The 6,453-nt window shown below is 34.0% G+C and overlaps 1 pseudogene; it reads right to left on the bottom strand.

The window, feature by feature from the left end:
- Positions 1-229: 229 nt before the first annotated feature.
- On the bottom strand, positions 230-4,311 carry LOC129305387 (G-type lectin S-receptor-like serine/threonine-protein kinase At1g11330; annotated as a pseudogene).
- Between the last annotated feature and the right edge of the window lie 2,142 nt (positions 4,312-6,453).

The raw sequence follows: 6,453 nt of genomic DNA, 5'->3' as shown, positions 1-6,453 counted from the left end.
CAACTGGCGATTTCAATAAATCTTTCTTTACTTTCTCAAAAGCAGTGGAGAAAGACATGCTTTTCTTGGTTGAAAAAGACTCCCTTAAATAAAATATGTGCTTGTAGTGCTTTTGATAGTGAAGGATAAGAGAATTTAACTATTCATAGATTTTGGCAGATTTGGTGTTTATCAAAGGTGACGTGCACTATACTTAGCGCCGCATATAAATAGTTTATTATTAATCATTACCAATCACAAAAGCTTGTGACAATAACATTCTTGGTGGACTTCAAGCCCTAGAATTTCCAGGAGATTGAATTCGACACAATGTGGCTCTGAAAAAATGCAGGATACATTGGAGGTGGAAGGTTGACAATCTCACCACGAAGCATTGCTATTGCAGTGGCCAACAGTAAGCTTATTTCTTCCAAATTCTTGAACACACAAAATCCAATGTATATACATCTGAAAGCCTCTTCACTAGATTCTGCATCAATTAGGTTTATTAGAAAGTTGATCTCCATTCCATAATTTTCATGCCCGAAAACAATACCCCAAGACCAAGTACCAATAACTTCTATCGAATATTTTTTTTCATACTTCAATATGTTATACAATTTAATATTCTTTTTAAAAAGAAAAAACTAATTCCAATGACACAATCGATGTCTTATGTGCGTGCATAAGCTGATTATATTATATATATATATATATGAATATCAGAGAAAGCGTGGAAAGCTATCTCTGTTCCACATCATAAGCACGTAGAATGATACAATTTTCACTGTGAGTGGTGATGGTGTGATGATCCCCACAATCTCATCTACCCTGAATGTCAGTAAGAGTTACATTATTGAAGGTGTTAGATAGACGTTCCTTGGAATTAGAGGACTCTGAACTTGAAACCCAATGCTTATGCACAAATGCTACTTGCTTTGGAGGAGGAAGATGAACATTCTCACTTATAAGCATCATTACCACATTAGTCATGCTTGGCCTATCTTTCGCTGCTTCTTGCACACATAGAAGCCCTACATGTATGCACTTCAATATTTGACTCCCGTTGCATGAATCCCATATTTCTGGATCTACTAAAGATACAATTTTCTCTTCATTCCATAGCCTCCATGCCTTATTAACACAAATATAAAACTAGTTAGATAATACACATTGAGGATCACAAACAAACGAATAATGTGATTTTCTCAATTGCCCATGTTTTAGTTCTTTAATTCAATGTTCAGGCGTGAAAAGGCACTTTCAAATAATTGATGATGTGATGTTGAAATGCAAAATTCAACATCAAGATCTGATCATAATGTGGTAGACAACCTTTGTATTAACTAATAACACTATCACAAGAGTGAACTTACAAGTCCTATAAGGCTAAGAGACTCTCATCAGTGTGGAAGCTACTGTTTCTTCTTCCATTAACAATCTCCAAATAACAAAACTCCAAAACTATAGACATCAGATTTTTCAGAAAAACGGCCCTCCATTGCATACTCAGGAGACATGTAACCACTGCATTCAAATCACATAAGTAATAACAAACATCAAAAGGCTCAATATATTATTGTCTATAATATAATGTGAAATGAAAAAATGACATACATAACACTTACTATGTTCCAACGACCCTTTTAGTATCAATTACATCTTCGCTAGCTTTGAAAATTCTAGCTAGACCAAAGTCTGATATTTTTGGATTCATCTCCCCATCCAACAAAATATTGCTTGCTTTCAAATCTCTGTGTATAATTTTTAGTCTAGAATCTCTATGAAGATAAAGCAAACCTCGAGCTATTCCTTCAATTATGTTAAATCGTTTTCTCCAATCTAAAAATTTTCGTTGGATTGGATCTGCAAATGAATTGGAAGGTAGTGAGAAAATAGCATATATCTAGAAGTTTAAGATGTCATCCTGTTGACGCAAAGGAAGCATAATGTTTGAATGGTGAAACACAAGAGACGGGAGCTAACCAAAGAGAAATGCATCCAAGCTTTTATTTGGCATAAATTCATAGATTAACATCTTTTCATCTCCTTCAATGCAGCAACCAAGAAGTTTTACAAGATTGCGATGTTGAAGCTTCGAGATGACTAACACTTCATTCATGAATTCTTCTTGCCCTTGTCCGGATGCTCTGGACAGCCTTTTGACTGCAATTTCCTGACCATCTTGCAATGTTCCCTATAAGAGACAAATGAAAAAATAAATCCGTAGCTACTACACACGAATATGATATAGAAGATGCTGAAAGATCAAATAGAAAAAATTACCTTGTAAACTGGACCAAACCACCCTTCCCTAGCATGTTAGCTAAGTGAAAGTTATTTGTAGCAGATGCAACCTCTTCAAATTCAAATATTGGAAGCTCATCTAACTTAACTTGTTTGCGAGCGTCATTCACTCTTTGACTCTGATTTTCTGGAACTGCTTCTCGTAAGTTCAGGAAAAATATTTAAAAAATTGGGGTTGGGGGGGGGAAGCTTATTTTAGATTCTATTAGTGATAACTTTTTCCATGGTTAAGAGTTCAGAATACCATAGGGCTTTGAGTTCTGATGTATCCCCACTCAATTCAAATAAGAGGATGTGCTAGTCTTTATAGAAGAATAAAAGATATGACTCGCCTACCTCTTTGCTTATGGGCTGTTTTGCTCCAAGAGCGATAGGCATAGGCGACTAATAGGCATACAAATGCAGCTAAGATAACTGTTCCTATTGATACTGTAACTGTGATGATTTGTCTCCTAATTGTGTTTTTCTCAGAAGCTTTTCCTGCATGTCAAGATAAATTCCAAAACAAAAACTTGATGTCATCATGGTTTCTAAAATCTATTACATTATATACAATTGATTGACATAAATTTCATAAGAACCGTGGAAGATGCAAGCAACTTACCAAGTTCTGAATGAGGCCACGCGAATGTAGAGATCAATTCCTCCATCAGAGAAATTTTGTACGTCAATCAAGGGTTTCGTCCAATACATGCATCCAATTCCAGCATCAAATGCATATGCCAAACAGGAGCAGTTGTTCGAGCACTCGGTTCTGCATTGAGCTTCTGTGTCAACACCTGGCCTCTCTGCAAAATCTGGCACTTTCATATTCTGCAATCTCAGAAACCCATCTTCTTCCCCATCTTTACTTCCATTCTTAAGCTTTCACACATCAATGCTGACTTTCTCACACACCCACTTGTCCAGTTTTGTCTATTCCATTCCTCTGCATTCTTTGGTTCAAACCCACTTAAGCAGCTACAAATCGAGTAGTATTCTGGTCATTACAGCTACCGAAGTCCCCACATTTGCCGTAGTGATCACAGTCTGTTAGATTCAATACCACATCCAGAGATTTCTTCTTCTTGTAGAACCTTACCAATCTGAGTTTGCCTTGTGGGTTCAAGGAAAGAATTCCAGACGCAGCTGGGTCAATAAAACTGTAAGTTACATAAACAGTTCCATCATCTTGATTACCTAAAGACCATCCATAGAGATAACCAGTTGACATCAGGGGTGCTCCAATGAAGATCCTTCCATTCCAAGGACCAGTTCGCCAATATGGGCGAGTTCTATTGACCCACAAGAACACTTCTGGAACAGCAAGGCGTTCGAGGCTCGCCGAGAAGTACCCAGGCGATGGATCAGAAGGGCTTTTCCATGACACAAACTCTATCTTCTTGCCTGTGAATCTGTTGGCCACTCCTCTTCATGTTGGGACTGCTGCATCAGCGGGATGTTCGAAGCTCTGCCATGTTATTCTCTTTCCAGTGTTGTCATCAAACACTTGCAGGACGAGGTTCCCAGAATCTTGAAGCTGGCTGTAGTGTTTGTGCCATTGTATGACACGTTCGATGACCAGAGGACATGGTTTTGTCCATTCAACAAACAAGGTTGCCGTCCTGTGAAATTGTGAGAACCCCAGAAGAATCGTTGAGCGGTTGGTCTCTGTTAGCCACCCAGACGAGGTTGTCTCTAGAGAGATACCAGATTCCCACGTAGCGATGTGTTGAATTCGGAGGGCTGAAGAATCCTAGTTCGAAGTCACCGCTGTTTGAGCTCAGTGACTCAGAATCTCTGATAAATTGGGCTGACGTAATCGTCTCTTCAGCAGAGATTAAAGGCAGGGAAAAGCTGGAAATTACGAGGAGAGCATTAATCAAACCAAGAGTATGTCTGAATCCCATAATTTGCTGAACTGCGGATTCTAGTATGCCTTGAATGATCTGCTCCACCATGACTCCATTAAAAGTTTGACTGAATTTCTGTATTGCTGCTCAATTGACAGCTCTATTATCTATATTAGCTTCAGTTGACTTTAGCTGCAAGATAAATCCCACCGATTAGTTGGCTAATCTTCTACTATATATTCAAGTCAGTAAATCACTATCCAGGAGGTAATACTTCGCCTTTTTTAACAATCACGTGTGAGCTTCTAGAATTGAAATGCGACGCGAAGTTTGAGCACTTTGTCTTCTTTATTATAGCCTACTGATTAAAGGAAACAAAGCATGTTACCAAAAAATAATAATAAAAGAAAAAAGGCAAGGACTTCAAAGTCAACTCCAGTGTTTCTTCGGCGTTCGAGGATAGCGAAGCTGCCGGGGTAGTTCCTGTTAGTCAAAGTTTCTATCTTTTGATGCGCCCAAGGTTTTAAAAAAAACAATCAAGATACTAAATTAAATGTTAATAATCGAATTGCAATTGAGTCATGGTTGAGCCAGCCATGACTTATTTAACTTGCTCAACCATGACTTATTTAACTTACTTTAAATTTTATATGCTAAAAATGTTACATTCAGAATGAAATTTTGTAAAATATCATTTCACAATGATTAAATTTAAGACAACTTTTGCTTTCTAAAGTTTGTGTCAATTATTAATTTAATTTTTAAATTTAATTTTTATCAATTTAGCCTCTTATATTTATTTTGATTATCAATTTGGTCTTTATTTATTTTAAAAAAAATTATACCGTTAAAATTTGCTGACATAGACAGCAAAATATTAATAGTAATAATGTAAACAAAAAAAGTATAATTAATTAGTAGGAGGAAGAAACATACTCTAAAATTTTTTTAAGAAAAAAAAATAAGAAAAAAAAACACGGTGTTGTTGGTGTAATATTTTTTGATAAAAATTAAATTAATTTCAGAGTTAATTTATTTTTATTTAACTATATATATATCAAGTCATCAATATACTTTATATATTAAATTATTTTGAGAATTAATTTATATTTTAAGTTTAAAAAACTCACATAATAATTTAATAAAATATAAAAATCAAATAAATAAAAATTTAAATTTAATGAATCAAATCGATAACCAGGTAAATTTTAAAGACTAAAAGTTTCATTGTGATTTAAATAATTAAATTTATAAGGTAAGATAGAATAAACTGCTATTTTTTATGATATATGATTTTATTAGCATGTAATATTTAGCGCAAAAAATTGAAAAAAATATTACCATAAAATTATTCTAAACTTGTTTAATACTTAAAAGCACTCATTCATTATATATCAAAATGACAAGGTATCAAGCACCTTTTAAAGATTTTTAAAATTAAATTAACTATAATGAAGTTCAGGAAAAAAGCAGATAAATAATTTAAAATATAAATATTAATCATATATGTGCTTACACTTAAAAAAATGATTGCCTACACAACAACGGGTCGCTACATGCATTTGGAATGAGGTTGAGTTTTCTAAATTCAAAAATTACAACTCTTATAATATCAACGGCCAATGTCTCAGCAAATTTTTGGAAGACAAGGACAAACGTCAGTTCAATCAATAAATCCCCCAAATTTAAAGTACGGAGACTTGAATGCACTAATGTGCATTGGCATGAAAGGAGTTTTTTTTTTTTAAAAAAAAAGACAAGATCAAGAAAAAACCATGTAATAAAAAGACTATAACTAAGTTATATATAACCATAAACTTAATATAATTAGGTGGTGAATTATCTAAAATCACAGTATCAAAACTTTCTAAATTAAAAAAAATTACAACTCTTATGATATCAAGAGCTAATGCCTTTGCAAACTTTGAAAGATAAGGACAAGCTGTCAATTAAAATAACAAACCTCTCAAATTTGAAGTAGGGAGACTTAAATGCACTTATGTGCATTGGCATGAAAGGAGTTTTTTTATAAAAAAAATACAAGATCATGGAAAAACCATGCAATAAAAAGACCATAACCAATTTATATTTAAAATCATAAGGTTAATATAATTAGGTGATGAATTATCTAAAATTACAATATCAAAATTTTCTAAATTCAAAAAATTACAGCTTTTACAATATCAAGAGCTAATGTCTCTGCAAACTTTTGAAAGACAAAGACAAGCGTCAGTTAAAATAACAAATCCTCCAAATTTGAAGTAGGGAGACTTGAATCCACTTATGTGCATTGGCATGAAAGGAGGTTTTTTTTAAAAAAAAAAATACAAGATCA

Source organism: Prosopis cineraria, unplaced genomic scaffold (assembly GCF_029017545.1).
Source record: "Prosopis cineraria cultivar Desert tree isolate PC_DT_omini unplaced genomic scaffold, ASM2901754v1 PC3, whole genome shotgun sequence".
Classification (NCBI taxonomy): Eukaryota; Viridiplantae; Streptophyta; class Magnoliopsida; order Fabales; family Fabaceae; genus Prosopis; species Prosopis cineraria.
The sequence above is the reverse complement of the archived record's forward strand: the minus strand, read 5'-3'. Positions and strand labels throughout refer to the sequence as shown.